Source organism: Felis catus, chromosome A1 (assembly GCF_018350175.1).
Source record: "Felis catus isolate Fca126 chromosome A1, F.catus_Fca126_mat1.0, whole genome shotgun sequence".
In the NCBI taxonomy this organism is placed as follows: domain Eukaryota; kingdom Metazoa; phylum Chordata; class Mammalia; order Carnivora; family Felidae; genus Felis; species Felis catus.
Window position 1 is genome coordinate 200,296,309 of NC_058368.1, and position 16,869 is coordinate 200,313,177.

The following is a 16,869-nucleotide window of genomic DNA, read 5'->3' on the forward strand; positions in this document are numbered from 1 at the left end:
ACCCCCCCCCCACACACACACACACATATTATCAGGGGAGAAGTAGTACCCATCCAAATTTCACAAAAGCCTATCCTGAATGACTAGATCCCACATTCTATAATTTTACTTGAGGATTTGAGGAGAACTTCTCTAGTTGCATAAGTGGGCTCCGTGACTATGCAGAATCTATGACTAACAGCTTATGTCCCTACCCTGATGCAAACCCGGGGAGATAGTTCAGTGGTGTCACTGACCATATGGTGGCCTATCATCAAGATCTGGGAGCTGTGCAATATACTTCATCTTGTTCTGAGTTTTAAAAATCAGGAATCTAGATACTTTAGAAATGGAAATATGTTAAAAATAAGAATATTTTATTCTAAAAATTGAAATTTATGTATTACTGCAGTGGTAAATACACCTGGGATTGATTCCAGTACTTATTCACATTACATTTCTAGTCTAAAATTAACAACATCATCATTTTTTGGATTCTAAGTTATTAGGAATCCTTTCTATCTTTTAATTTTGGTTAAAAAAGTAGCCCACAAAGCTTAACAAAGTACATTTTATTTATGTTTTTAGTTTTATAAAGTAGGAAAGTGAATTCATTCCATACCATTCCCTTGTCTTTAGCTGTTTTGCCATTGTTAGCATAAGGGATGCCAAAAAGCCATGACTGGCATACCTAGAAGTGTTCAAAACTTAATTTTGACTTGTGAAAACAGAAACAACATTGACCTTATTTGGGAGAAAGAGCAGCTTTCTCACAGGAGAAAGTTTCTCTGGCAAAAGGAACTCAGAAAGCTGAATCCCGAGGTCCCTGAGATCCCTGTGTGGGTTGTGTCTTTTCAGATTAACACTCAGAGGACAGTGGAATCCCAACATTTTCACTTCCCTATACCACCAGGAGTTTCTCATTTTCCACACTTTGTTTTTTCATTTTTCCGTTTTCATTCCCCCTTTGAAAACTTTATGTAAGATAAAAATGGGGAAATTCCTAAGCAGAGTTCTTGAATTTTCTGTCCAGAAACAGAAGTGTCTCTTAGTGTGTGAAGAGGAAAAATAATCTACATGTTTTAATTTCATGGTATTACTTACACCGATAGACTGTGAACCCTTGAACTTCTTATTATATCATCAAATTGAACTTCTGAACTTTTTCCAAGAGCCTATAAACCTGAGAGTGAAAGCTGCGTGAAATTGTTTTCCGAGGCCTCCCTCAGTGTCTGTCCAGTGATGGTGTGCTCTCGATTAAAGAGAAGTGCAGCAGCATGAAAATGTCATGTAAAATGGGCAGTTCTAAGTGTTTTCTGGGGATTCCAGTAAGATACCTACCTTTTCTTTCGCCCCTTTTTTTCTATCTATAAAACTTACGATACAACCCACCCTTTCTAATTTGGCAGAACACATTTGGGAATTGTACAGATTGATTCAGAATGCAATCCATAAAGGGCTTTGCACTGCTCAGAGATCTCCATGTAAATGCAATTACCTCATGGTTTGCTACAGGCACCCCACCATGTGTCCAGTGTCACCAGCCTTATTGCATTCTATGGAGAGTTGTATGGCATTTGTAATGGCCTGTTGAAGTGAGTGTGCATTTGACATCCTTCAAATTCTTGCTTAAGTCCTGGCTCATAGAGACTCAGGGTCATGAACAGTTTTATTCACACTTCTTTATGTTTCCAACTTCACAGTAAAGTGCTCCTTGCCCTGAGATTGACCTTTAACTTCAAAGCTAAAATCATTATGTAACTCAAAACAGCCAAACTGATATTGCAATGAATAGAAATGAAAGTCTTCAATTTCCCTGGGAAGATTTAGCAACAACCTTACTTAAGGAGTGCACACACACACACACACACACACACACACACACACACACATGCATATGTGGGTATATGTGTTTGTGCACATATATTTAATAAATATGAAATGATTTAAATATATACTAGTGACTACACAGAGAAACTATTGTAGGGAGTCAAGAGTATAGCATGAAGACTAGTGACATAAATTGCTTTCTATATTGGAGCTTAATAATTATTAAGTGATGTTCTAAGTAAAAGGAAGGTAAAAGAACTCTACCAATATTATGAGATGGTAAACTCATGAACAGATGTTAATACACCTCTGTACTCCTGTAGTACTTATGAGAGATCTTAATAACAATGATTTTGATGGATTTCTTGAATTGTACATAGTATTGGGACACTCATCTGAGCACAGAATAATTAATTGTCGTTCCAAATGTAACTAAGATTTTGGCCCAGTCATACCAAATCAGGTAAGTCTTTAATTTAGAAAAGGAGAAAATAATTGGGTTGCTTAAAATGTACTAGTGACTATATAAATGCTTCATGATTGGAAAGTCTGAGAATTTACCTTAAATTCAGCCACTATCTTCACTAAATAATAAAAATTGATTGAGTGTTGACTATTTGCCAGTATGGTTCTAGGGCTAGTCCTACAGAGGTTACAAAACAGAACAAAATGTCTGCCATCAAGTCTTAAATTGTTTTCTATTTGTGCTAATCTTGGGAGTTGATGCATGGCAAAGCAATAAGTGCTAGAGATATATCACATAAAAGTATATCATTATGTGTACTGAATTAGTGATATTGTAAATTTTATCTCATAGACTTCCCACATTACTTCTATATCATATTATACCCTAAAGATGTAACAATAAGAATATAGTCCTTCCTACACAGCTCCAGTATGGCATCCTCAAAGCTTCGTATGTATTCAGCGAAGAAATAGATCAGAATACTCAAGAGAAGTAGTAAGAGTGACATAGTACCAGTGTGGTGGCTTTTATTGAATAGTACTTGGCCAATTGGTAGTATTTCTCAGTATTTTTTTCCTTTCTTGTGAAAATACACCAACACCTGCACTGCTATCCTGAAACTTCACAAAATAAAGATATTTGTTTTATGTATTATAGTATATTATCTAATGCTAGCTATTCTTCTCCAAGTTTACTAACTTTCAAATTCACATGTCCGTTTACTTTCTTGACTGATTTAAATTTCAGGACTATTAGGCCAGGTAAGAGATCAGAGTATGTCATGGACACATAAAACTGATTTCTGTCCCCATATATCCACTATTACATTAATTTTCATTGGTGCAGCATGTCTACTGTTCCTGCTGGCTAGAAATCATCCCATTGCCATTGTTTCATTGGGTTAAATGGGAAGGGAGGTTATATTTTTAATTTCTTTTCCTAGGAGGAGGGAAAGATCAAGTTGCAAAATTTCTTTTTGGAGATTAAGAAGAATGCCTATATCTTGGGGGACTCAAATAAAAAGCCTACAGAGATAAGGCAGGTAATATCAATGAAAGGGTAGAATGGGCATCATGAGATAGAATGACACTCAGCCACAGTGTTAGCAGCGCTAGGTAGAAGGAAAGATGTGGCAAGCCTGCATCTCATCTTAGACATCCTATCGTAGTCATCTTTGGATGGCTATTGCCCTATGAGGATAGCCAGGTGCCGAAAACTTTTGGAGTTTTCCAAAGTACCCACAGTTTGTGGGTTTCAGTTGAAATATCTCGAATTTAATTGTTACGCCAAATACACACATCTTTGTCTAAATATAGGGCTATCATATAGTAACTTTTGTTCTAAAAGATAATTACCCCTGAGGAGTATCCTCTGGCCTTTCCCTTTATCAAGTTAACAGCTAGGGAAGGTTCCTTTTGAGATCCCTGAAAAAGTGGACCTGGGACTAGTACTCTTCAAAAAACAAATATAGATATAGTAGCCATAGTGTAGAGGAAGGAAATGAGAAATAAAGTTACCACTTTAAAGGATCAGACAAGTAGAGGCAACTAAGCAAGAATTTAGGGAGCAAGGAAACAACAAAGGAATACTAAGTTAGGGAGGTCAGCTCCTGGTTGAGAAGTGCTCTGGAAAGGATTCAGAGACAGAAAGAAAGATGGTGCTGTGGGAAATGCAAAAAACCCTCCATTTTTCCTACTTCACAGTTTTGCCTACGGCTGTCCATGAGCCCGTTAGTGTGAAAGTAAGAAAGAACTTTGGTCTCCAAAGAGAATCCTCCTCACCCCAGAAGCAAGAAAGATTACAGGAATGACATCCAATAATCTTGATTATGGTCACCTTGAACGCCTCTAAAGATTGCAGGTACAGATTAGAGTTCTTTTTTTCTAAGTTTTTTTATTTTTAAATAATAATTTAGTATACAGTTTCTAGGCCCAGGAATAATAAGACTTTAGTCATCATTAGACAAAATCATGCTGAATATAAACACTGTCTATTTTCCTCCATGTTTTTATATTTGTATGCAGCATTTGTCAGCATGGCAGCCATGGACAATGATAAAGTGCATTTTTCTGCTTGGGTGGTTAGCCCTTTCATTTTTACAAGTGACAAAATAAAAATCTGCTGAAGAGTGAACATGCTGCTTTCACTGTGTCATCTCAGCCCTGCGGGTCATTTTATTATAAAAATGTAAAAATCCAGTCAATTTTATTTAATCAGCTGAAAAGGAAAAGTGTTTCCAGGTCATTAATCAAGTGCTCCTTCTCTGTGGGACTTGTCTCTTCAGAAACTGCCATATGAATCATTAATAAAGCTGGAAAGATTTTTTTTTTTTTTTTTGCCAGCGGGTTTTTGAGAAACCTAGATGTTATTAATATAACAGAAGTAAAGTAATTTTAGGTCAACAAATAAAGCCTTCTAGAGCCATTGCCTGTAGAATTGCACCTATGTTATTAAAAGCAGCTAATTCTTTACTTTCTAAACATTTAATTGTTGGAAATGTTGGGAAATGTTCAACTGTTTAGATTGTATATGATTATATATTCCATAATTACATGTTTTCTTGAATGTTACCTAACCTTATATTTACAGTAAACTTTTATTATGTGAATTGATCAAAACATAATGAGACAGTAGGAAGAGATAATTACTACTGTATCTATAATAATAATAATGATAGTAATTAAACACAGCAAACTGCATTCACATAATGTCACGCTTGTGCTTAAACCCATAAAAGCAAGTCATGAAATAGAGGCTTGAAATTTCCTCCTGGAAGAATTTTGCTGCTTATGTTGATATTGTTCACACGGCTCTATTTTTCAAAGGTGGTCTTGACTTGCATGAAGACCTTTCTAGTATTTGACTAGCAGTTGTCACTCACATTAGAGATCATGATCTGATTAAAACCTGTTCTTTCTTTGGAATCATACTTACAGTGAAGCCAAGTAAGCAAGTCACAGATATGGGAGAAGAGGAGGAGCCAGCTTTTTGCAAGACTATGAATCACTGTTTGAAAACTTTAAAGGGAGTCAAGGATAGGGAACATTAATGAGTATGCAGTTACATTAAATAACCCCAAATCTTTAATTTTTTATGCTTCTACACGTGTTTCTTTCTTCAAGTTTTTTATTTAAATTCCAGTTAGTTAACATACCATAATCTTTAAATTTGTAAAATACTTTTGTGGATTATAATATTACAGGACCACATTTTTTATTTCTCTTATTCTCGATTGTCTTAGTGTGGGCTTCTGTAACAAAATACCACAGACCAATTGGCTTATACACAAGAGAGATTTAGTTCTTACAGTTCTGAGGGCTGGAAAGTCTGAGGCCAAGGAACAGGCCAGTTTGGTGTCTGGTGAGAACCCACTCCCATGTTCATAGGCTGCCATCTGTTTGCTGTGTCCTCACATGGGAGAAGGGGTTGAGGGAGCTCTCTGGATGCCTCTTTTATAAAGGCACTAAGCCCATTCATGAGGACTCCACCCTGATGACCTAACCACTTCCCAAAGGCCCCAACTCCAAATACGATCATATTGTTGACAAAGTTTCAACATTTGAATTCTGGAGGACACAAACCTTCAGTCTATAGCATCAATATAACGCAATTACCCTGGAATTTATAGAAAATCTGCTTCTGTTTTGGATGTCTGCACCATTAAGTGATTTTTACTTTATATCAATTTATGGTGTTGAGGTTTAAATTCATTTACTTGTGCTCAAGCTCTCAGAGATTTACCCTCAAATGCTGTGATGACTCATTCAGTCCATGTCTCAGATTATGATTCAATATTTATTAAATGTGCTTGCTCTCCACATATAATCATGTGCCAAACATATGAAACTCTTATTTTCCATTCTGAAATCAGGTCTGATGATTGTTTATTTTATCTATGAACTTGTTATTCAAAAAAAATCACTGCCTACACTTGTACCTAAAACATATCCATACACACTTGCCTACTTTTAAAGTATTATTTGAGGGGTGCCAGGGCTGCTCAGTTGGTTGAGCACCCAACCTGGGCTCAGGTCATGATCTCATGGTTTGGTTCATGAGTTTGAGTATGCCTTGGGTCCTCAGTCCCTGCCCCCCCCCCCCACTCTCTCCCTCAAAAATAAATAAACATTTTTTAAAGAGTATTATTTGAGGGGTACCTGGGTGGCTTAGTCGGTTGTGTCCAACTTCAGCTCCGGGCTTAATCTCGCGGTCAGTGAGTTCGAGCCCCACGTCCAGCTCTGTGCTGACAGCTCAGAGCCTGGAGCCTGCTTCAGATTCTGTGTCTCTCTCTCTCTGTGCTCCTCCCCTGCTCGCACTATGTCTCTCTCTCTCTTTCAAAAATAAACATTAAAAAAAGATTTATTTGAGTCATTAAACAGTGCATAACCTCAGATGTACCTTTGAAGAATTTTAAGTAATTAAAATCTGTTTTGGCAATTTTCATAACAACACACAAGCACATTAACAGAAGACCATAACTTTGTTTGGCTCATATTGAAAGAAGTTATATTTTCTTATAAAATTATGTCCTTGAATTTGAAAAGCAGAAAGATATTTATTTACTGAGTATTTTTACAGAATTGAACAATTATGTTTTCAGGTTACCAAAACCAAATCATAGTAATCTACTTCAAATAAAATATCAGTTAAATAGATAAACTGGTGCTATAAAATATGTAGCATTTGATTTATGTTATAGTAGCACATGGGAAAAATACCCAAGCCAGTCTTGAGGACAGGAGGTTAGAATCAGTCAAGCAGTCCTTACTACATGCGGTTATGATTGGTCTAAGTCTTAAAGGACCAGAAGAATTAGCTAAGAGAACTGGGGTGAAGAATGGGGAAGGTAAACCCATTTCAGACATAGGAAATAGCACATTCAAAGGTCCAAAGTATGAAAGGTGTGGCTATAGCAGAGGTTCATGTGATGATCAAATGTACAGTGTATGAGAGAGCACTTGGCAAATAAGGTGGCATGCAAATGGGGGACTGCCATGATCCCCATTTTCAATTATCTCTGCCTTTCAGTGACTCAATCAGGGTTAGGGAAGAGAATATAAACTCCAAGAGGCCAGGTATTTGTGTTCCCTTATTATCGCCAACACCTAAAACATTGTCTGGCATATACTAGGTACTTGATACACACTTTTTTGAACAAATGAAGGAAGAAAAATGAATATAATTGTATACAGGGTAGAAGAAACAGAGTAAGAGATAAGCCTAGACTCCTAAGCAAGGGCCAGATTGCAAGTGGTAATAAACACCATGGCATCCTGTTTGGATTGTGTTATGAAAATTATGAGTTCATATTGAATAGTATTAAAATCTGAACATGATACGATTCTAGTTTCCTTTTAGAAAGCTCTTCTTGGTAATTGTGTGGGGAGTGGAGTAGAGGAGAGTTTGGTAACCAAACTACATTAGGATTGCAAATATTGCCTATTATATAAATTAAATCTAGATTTCCTTAAAAACAGCTGACCAAGTAATGGGCTGAAAGTAATGGAAAGAAAAATTAGGATCCAGGCAGATACTGCATTTATTTATTTGCCTTATTTATTCTTGGCCTCATAACCTTTTTTTTTTTTAAACCTTTGGGCTAATGTGATAGTGATTATGTTTATGATTATATTTTTTGCATATGGATTTTATATAATGAGAAATAAAAAATTGTTTAAAGGAGGGATTTTTGCTAAACATTTTTGTAGTTGCTTATCTGTATGCAACTAATTTTTAACTCAAAATTTTTTTTATTACTAAACTGAACTAATTATCTATAACAAAAGGTTACATAAACTATTAGTCATCTGATGAGCTGTTTTTTCTTGTTTCCCAATGTATTTACTTCCCATTTTATATTTTTATATATAAAAATACTTTTATATTTTTCCTTCTATTTGTGTAACATAGTTTTTAACTACATTTGTTTTTAATCACATAGAATATACATTATCATAGACAAAACATGATGTCTTTTTCCTCATTTTATGTACATCTTTCCAGAATCCACAAATCCATAACTTATCAGGACATTTGAAAAACATCAGTAGACAGACACATACATATTCTTTATATTAGTTTTTCACTAGGTTTTACATAAGTAGTATTCCAAACATTTGGATTCAGTGTGGTCTAAACAGTATTGAACTATGATTTTAATATCTGTGTAAATTTGAAAAAAATCAACAAACCTCTTCCAACTCTGGCTTCTTATTTAAAAAAAAATGAGGTTAAATACTTGAATGGCCTGTTGTTTTTGACTCAATTCACTGGCATGACACATAATCAAGAAGTTTGGAATCTTGAAATTGTCCTATAAGGAATTAAAATTATTAACATATCAGTGTCCAAATCAGTCATGACAAATACACACTCTGATCAACTGAAAAAGTAAATTCTGAAGGTAGCCCACTGACCAACACTTTTGGGAAAGTTTGTGCATTGGTGTCTAAAGATAAAAGGTTAAAAAATATAAAAGATTAAATTCTGGGTCCTCAGAGAAAAGAATGTCAGAAATGTGTTATCTACATTAGCTACCTACTATGTAAGTATTTAGAAAATTATAATGTTGACATTTTAATTTATTCTTACCATGTTATGTTCCTCACCTAAATAGTCTATTGTTAGCTAATAATAGTATTAATAATACTAATTTTTAAACATCACTTTTCTATTTCTAAAAGGTGATGTGTAATTGTTCCATTTGATATAAACAACATAACTCAACATTTAGTACTAGTCTTTCTCTCTACAGACAACTTGCTTAGAAAAAAAAAAACTGTTTGGTAAATTCTCTCTATGGTAAAGAGGGGATTTGAACCCAGCTATTTTTCTTTCCCAAAGCTGTATTCTTGATGGTAATCATCTTAATCCATGAACAGAAAGAAAAGTTTTACAGTCTGGATTATCTCATAATAGTTGAAGCCTCTGTGAAAATATGGTGGCAAAACAGTTATTTGTTCCCTGATATTTATTCTCTCCCGTTGTATTGGCCTTAAACTTCAGATTTTAGGCTGGGTGCATAGCCAGCTAGAAAAGGCTTGTTTCCAGTCTTTCTTGACTAGTAGGTGTGTCTAAATTTTGACCAATGGGATTTAAGTCACCTTTAAAATGAGGGCATGTCTTCCTTCTCTCTTCTTTTTTTCTTTCCCATTGGCTAAAAATGTGGACATGCTACCTGGAGCTCAAGCAGCCATCTTAGACCATAAGGTCTAAGCTATAAATTGAAGATGGCAGAACAATATAGAGTAAGTCTGGTCCCTAGTTGTTAAGGAGTTGTGTTACTAATTCTGGACTGCTAACTTCTGGACAGTGGGAAGATAAACTTCTATCTTATCAAAAGAAAAAGCAAAAACCCTTTAATTTTCTTTTCCATGCTCTAATTTATTGCTGCTTCATGTCCTTCCAGCAAAGATTAAGATTGCTTTTTAATATAATCACATTTCCAAACAGATATTCAATATATATATTGAATATGGCAGTTCTTTCTATTTGAGGTTGAAATATTATGAATAATTTTGTACATGTAAATACATGTTCCAATTAAGGTTGTTTCAAGAATAGACAGTTGAATCATACTTGAAAAGAAATGACGAGTTAAATTATGATCTGCCTTCTGTCTCTTCTGTCAGATCTAATACCTAAAGTTAACATTGCAATTGACATTGATAATAAAATAGCCAAGTTGTATATTTTTTTGCCTTTCAAAGGTGTGGTGGTTTTGGTTAGAAACAATCTTGATTTTAAAAATCTGTGTTTATCAAACTGAGTTCTAAAATAAAATAGCACATTTCTTTTTTTTTTTTTTTCCATTCTGTTTCATTTTGTTTTACATCATTCAACTTCAGTTAAATACATTTACATTTCTTGGGGATTGTAATTTAGAAACACTGAAGGCCTTACCATAATTTATTCTATAAAGCATCCTCTCTACTTGCAACCAAATAAAGTAATGGCCTAGAAAATTTGTCAAGTAAGTATTAAATAATAGTAGGATAAATAAATAAAATTATATCTATGTGTAAACTCTTTGCTTTTTGTAAGCTGTATTATGTATTATTTCATTGTTTCCATACACATTAGTACATAATTAGTACATATAGGGATCTGCCTCTGGATTAGGTACTCAAGTGAGAATAAAAATTTAGAAAGCATGAAATAAGAGTTTCTGTCTTTATGGAGTTAATATTACTGCACAAATTCTTATATTTTGACAAGCAGGAAAAGAAACCTAATTTATGGAAGAGAAAGAAAAACAAGTTTTTTGAATGTTTGTCTTACGAATTTTTATTTAAAATAAAAGAATAGTTTGAATCCTTGGGATATGGAATAATGCGAGGCTTTGACTAATCAAAAGAAGTATTATCACCAAACACTCTTGTGGTGGCTGGAAAAGGGAAAATAAGGAAATGTGTCATGACGGTTATTAAATGTTAAAAATAGAGAGCTGAAGTGGGGAAGTGGGCTTGCTTCCAAATAGGACTCTTGAACTCAGGAGTGTTTTATATGGAGCAATGGGAAGCATAATATTATATTGTACAATGATTAACTCTGAAAATTGCTGTGCATAATTTGAAACTATGTCAGACATTCTGATATGATAAGTTTCTTAGAATGATAAAACACTTATAAATACATCCTTCCACAACAATGATAAACCTGCTTCCATTAAAAAAAAATACATTCCAATCTGGACAGTCTTTCACTACTTTCTTTAGAAGTAAAATCAATTATTTACAGTTGTTTTAGTTTGATGAGAAAAATGTCCTTTCAATTCCAAAGTTATGTTTAATCATGGACTATTCTTTTGCTCCTTTCCTTCACTGAGGTATTTATCTCTTGATTCATATTACCCACTGGTCCTTTTATGGTCCACTTCTTTCCTACTCAATTTGTTCCACAGTCAACCTCTCAATCATGCGTTTCAAGCCTCCATGATTCCCTGATGTCTTTGTCAGTATAGCACATTTGTCTTGTTCTTCTGAAGTCCTAGATATGCCACCTCATCTACTTTATGGTGCTTCAGAATGTTGAGAACATGGGGGGAATTAGGATGACTTATGGAAGCATATAGTTATGGTTTGGGTTTCAACTAGGCTCTCGGTTCAAGATGGATATTACATTTATCTATAATTGCTTCCCAATCAAATTATCCAAATAACTCTTTTCAGACTCTTTCCTATTTCCTTCCAATGAAAAAGCAAAGCAAAACAAACAATAAAACCCCCACGTGACTCTTTGTAGTTGACCATTCTTTCTTGAAAAAGCATACAGTATGGACTTGCTTAATTTCCATTCTCTCCATTTGAAATTTTTCCTTGATTTGATTTGATTCCAGTGTCTTTTTTTTTTGTCTTCAGTGCCTAAGGTTCATGGCTGGTTAGAAGGTATTCTGCCAGATGATTTTATTTCCAAATATAAGCTATGGGCATGAAACAATAGCACTTGATTAAACTAGCAGTGTACATATTTGAATTTAAAAATGTGCAAGGTGAATTGATTCTCCTTGTGGTTATGGGTGTATGTTTTAGAAGAATATACTTAAGGCTATATATTGTGACCTTATGGCAAAAGATTGGAAACAACCAATGTCCGTACACAGGGTACTGGTTGAACACATTGAGGTGAATCTACAGCATAAAATATGTACAGCTATAAAAGGACCCAATGGATATCTCCCGGTACTTGAAAAGGAACTTTAGATGAAAAAATAAAAAGTGAAGACAGAGTTTAAAACATATGAGTAAGGAAGGAGAGGAATGTTAATATACACATGTATTTACTTATAATTTCAAAATAAAACAAAGAATAAATTAAAATGTAATAGAATTGTTTTGTTTTTTTTTTTGTAGGAGGGAAAGGTGGTCAGAGGACAAAGGATAGAATTAAGACCATTGTGTATGCACTTTTTAAGGTTTTTTTTGTCCTTTTACTTTGAATTTGTAGACATGTGTGTTTGTAATTTCACATAAAGACAAAAATTAAAAATCAATCTTTAAAATTGGAAACCAATGGAAACAAATGAATCTAATTGTGTATCAAGTTGTCAGAATCACATGGTAAAACTACTTCAAACTATTTTAAATACTCAGTATTTTAACTTTACACTTTAGTAAGATATAAGGACAAATAGAAACAAAGACAAACACAAAAAAAATCCTCTCTGAAACTTCATTTATGTAGTCTTATTGTTAGTGTATTGATTTAAAATTATCATAGGTAAAATGTAGGATAAAATCAATATAGATTATGTTAACATAATTAGAAGCCAGTATTTTTAGTGTGAAATATGAAGGCACTGTAAAGAATCACATTCTCTTTTACCTGTCAGAATTGATTATTTATTATAGTCTTTTGTCTAATTAGTGTTGACATAACTAATAATGAACTTCTAATTCTTATAAAATGGTTTGCATTTATTTAGAAACAAGAAACTGTATTTATGTATATTTAAAATATTTATTATATAATTATACATATATAGCATACACATTTTATATATTACTTTCATAAAAGTGAAGATATCCTAGTTCTAGCTGCCAAAAGTTTTGAAAGGAAAGTAAATTAAAACTCAAAGTAAATTAAAAAAAGACTTTAATGAAATAATATGCTTACTATTATTAATCTACAGAATCCCTCCCTATTCAAAAACTTAGGAATATTATTCAGCAATAAAAAAGAATGAAATTTTGTCATATATGACAACATGGATGGACCCTGAAGACATTATGCTGAGTGAAATATGTCACAGAGAAAGACAAATACTGTATGATCTTACTTATATGTGTAACCTAAAAACAACAGTAATGACCACAAAAACCAAGCTCATAGATATGGAGAAAAGACTGATGGTTGTCAGAGGTGGGAGGTTGAAGGTGGGTGAAATGGGTGAAGGGAGTCAAAAGGTAAAAACTTCCAGTTATAAAATAAATATGTCATGGGGTGTAATGTACAGCATGGTGACTATAGTTACTAATACTGTATTGTATATGTGAAAATTGCTAAAAGAGTAAATCTTAAAATTCTCATCACAAGAAAAAGAATTTTGTAACTATATACAGTGACCAATGTTAACTAGACTTGCTATGGTGATTATTTTGCTGTATATGGAAATATTGAATCCTTATGCTGTACACCTGAAACTAATGTAATGTATGTTAATTATACCTTTAATGAAAAAACAAAAACAAAAGAATTTACTCATATCTTCTTATAATCAAAATTAATATGGAGTGAACTTACTTCCTCATTTGCTGCATTTCAGAGGATCACTCCTAAGGACTGTCATTGATTTCAGGTTACAGTTGGTTTATCGCTGCCATCTTAGGTGAGTTGTCTTCCACTAATTCACTACCTAGACTTTATTTTAGTCTCTTGTGTTAGAAAGTGGGCCAGAAGTGGATTTACATTTTGAGTTAATAGTTAGGATTTAGGATTGACTCCAAGACAAGTCTGGGCAAAACCTCCACTTGCTTATTACTCCCACATCAAAGAGAAGGGTTAACTTGGAATCAGTACCCTGAAAATGGGTGTTAAATAAAGAAATACTGACTAATAGCAGCATTATAAAAGATTCTTAATATTTTTTTACCTTATCATCCTAACTATATTAATTAATCAGGTACTAAAAGAAATTCGAAGTCAGTGCTGTCCAATAAAAATATTAAGCAAACCACAGATGCAAGCCACATATGTAATTTTAAATCTTTTTTAGCCACGTTTTTTAAAGTAGAAATAAATAATGTAAAAGTAATTTTAAAAATATATTTTATTTAGGTCACTACATCTGCAATATCATTTCTGCATGAATTCAGTACAAAACGTTAAGACTTTACATGTAATACTAAATCTTTGAAATTCAGTGTGCATTTTATACCCACAACACTTCCCAGTTTGAACTAGCCACATTTCAAGTATTTAATAGCTGCATATACAGTGGCTACTGTGTTGAACAGCATAGGTCTAAAGTGTAAAAAAGATTTTTAGTAAGGCATAGTGGAACTCTCATGTAACTAATGCGATACAAGAGTTTAATATAGTGCAAAATAAATTTTAGTGAAATAAATCTAAGTATTATTTAATTACTTTTCAGATTAGTCAAATTAAGTGTTTAGGTAGAGTTATGGAACCACTAAGGAAGCAGTGTTTTCTTCTATTTGTCACAATTGATTATTTATTTTAATTATTGGCCTGGATTAATGTGGAATAAGTAATAATGAACTTTCTTTAATTCTTATAATACTGCTTACATTTATTTAGAGTAAGAAGCCTATAAAATATTTAAAATAGATATGTTTTCATTAATGAAATAGAATGAGCTGAAATGACTTGAAATGAGGCTTCTGATTCCTTTGGTGACTACTTTGAATTCACAGGCAGAGTAAAAGGCATAGCAGGAGTTGGCGTAACAGATAGCAGGTACTGAGTGCTTGTCTGTTATTGTGGGATGCTTATAGCACTCTGTAAGATGGGTGCACTTGCCATCCTTATTTTACCAAGGAGGACACTTGCAAGGTTTTGAAGCATCTGGCCTAGAGCTGTCACCATGGAAGCCAAACCATCAGGCAGCTGAAGGTATATGGAAGGAGCATCAGATAAAAGCAGAAAAAAACTACTGGGATAATGGAATAGACATATAGAAATAACTAAGACTAACTTCTGCTATAGTACTGGAGTGTGTGTGTGTGTGTGTGTGTGTGTGTGTGTGTGTGTGTGTGTGTAGGAAAGAGAGTAGAATAAATTAGAACAAGGTCTTCCCACATGGCACATTCTTACCTTCCCTCATTCTCTATGCCTCCCAAAAAGCCTTCTTCATAGATAGACAGCTGAGAGAATAAATTATAAGTAGTATCTGATATCAATTGCAAACTCTCGGGACTATCATTTCTGCTGTCTGGAGTCACACCACAGACCCTCAGTGAACTTCCTCCTTCTCCTGTGGTAATTCTGCCTCCATGATAATGAGAACATTCTTTCTCACTAGCATCAAAGTTGGATTTTTCTCTTTTACTTTGTGAGCAATTGAAATCTTTGAAGGTTTCTAAGTTCTTTTTCAGCATTTAGCAGAGGGAAGAAAGGACATTAATAGGTCACTCCTTAAACCTACCTGGTATGGCCTAAGGCACATCACTTCTTTGTCAAATTCTCCTCACCTCACTGGACAGGAAAGACTTGGTTATCACCTGGAGGTCCCTCGTCCACCTGCTAGAGCATACAGCTGAGAACTGGCATTTCAGGAATGAATGCTTTTCTTTGATTCCCTGCCTGTTACTGGAGAATATATAACCTGTAGACCAAGAAAGAATTCGCTGAACATTTAAGCAAAGGACATTTATTTGGGAAATTACAATTGCAATTTGGGAGACACAGATTCAGGTAGACACCTTAAGTGTGTTCCAAGGAAGGCAAAGAAGGGGGCAGAGTTATATGGCAAAAGCTGCCACTGCAGTTCTCATTCAGGTCCTCTATGCAAAACAAGGATTAAAACTAGGTTAACTGGAATTGGTTGGATCAATATGCAAATGAGGGATTGAAACCTGTTAAATTGCATTGTCTGTTTTTGAAGTAAAGAATGCCCATGATTCAGGTGTCCTGGTGAGAGGAAGTTAAATCCAGGGTGAGGGTTTGCAGCTTCATGAAAGGTTTAAAAAAAAAAAAGTTCATGGCTTTTCCCATGATGATGATGTGCATAAATTCTTTTTCCTCCTGGCCTCCTGACCCTAATTTTAAGAGAAAACTCTTTTAGCTAGGCTTGCTTATTCTGTTTTGAAAACTCCTTTTACAAACCTGACCTTTACTTCCATTCCCAGCTCACACAGCTTCCTACTCAGCATACTAGTAGTGTATGGGATTATTGGATTCTCTTGGTCTATACTCTTCTATTTCTGTTGCATTGAAAGAGGGTTTTGGCTGCCTCCATTTTGACCTCAGACTTTCTATTTGGGTTCGTCTTTCCAGCTTGTCTCTTGGCTCAGGCAGAAGAAAGACCCTGAGGGCAAAGCATCCCCTGATGGGAACTGAAATTACCTTCTCAAGCAATGTCATCTGCCCTGAGCCAGCAAGACCGACTCCCAAGACAATGAGCCATTTGACCTTCACTGCCCAAGTTCAGTACCTGCTCACCTTTACCCTACACTTTCTTTATGTAAAAATCGAAGTATTTTTGGCACTTTGGAGACAGACTTTGGGATGTTAGTCTGCTGTCTTCCCAGTGTTGGCCTCACTGAGATAAATTATTTTCCTGTTTCGACACCACTCGCCTCTCTGCCTTTAGAACTTGTCAGTGGCAAGTGACCCAAGCTAGTCTATTTGGGGCCCTTGCAGCCAGGTGCTCTTGCATGCCTGTGCCCTGGCTATACTGTCTTCCTAGCAGCCTAAAAGAGCATATTCTCTTGGGACCTGTGTCTCAAGGCTTGCAAGGCTATGCAACATCCAACACCTAACAGCTATAGATGCTAAAATGTTAATAAATTCCTATGTTTTATTATAAATGTAAATGAATTAAAGAACAGTGATACAGTAATCGGTAATCTTATATTGCAGTTTATAAACTGTCTAGAGAGACTGTCAGAGAAGAGAGATGACTTTGAGGTCAG

The 16,869-nt window shown here is 34.6% G+C and overlaps 1 long non-coding RNA gene across 2 annotated transcripts in view; it reads left to right on the forward strand.

Annotated features, from left to right (window-relative positions):
• The window catches only part of LOC123380039, a 192,733-nt gene that overhangs the window by 92,847 nt on the left and 83,017 nt on the right, over positions 1 to 16,869 (forward strand). The window contains exons 2-3 of one of the 2 annotated variants that reach the window (XR_006585278.1): positions 3,979 to 4,135; positions 4,300 to 6,295. This is a non-coding gene — a long non-coding RNA (uncharacterized LOC123380039). Of the gene's footprint in view, positions 1 to 3,978; positions 4,136 to 4,299; positions 6,296 to 16,869 lie in introns of those variants that run through there. The other variant, XR_006585285.1, reaches the window with a different exon arrangement.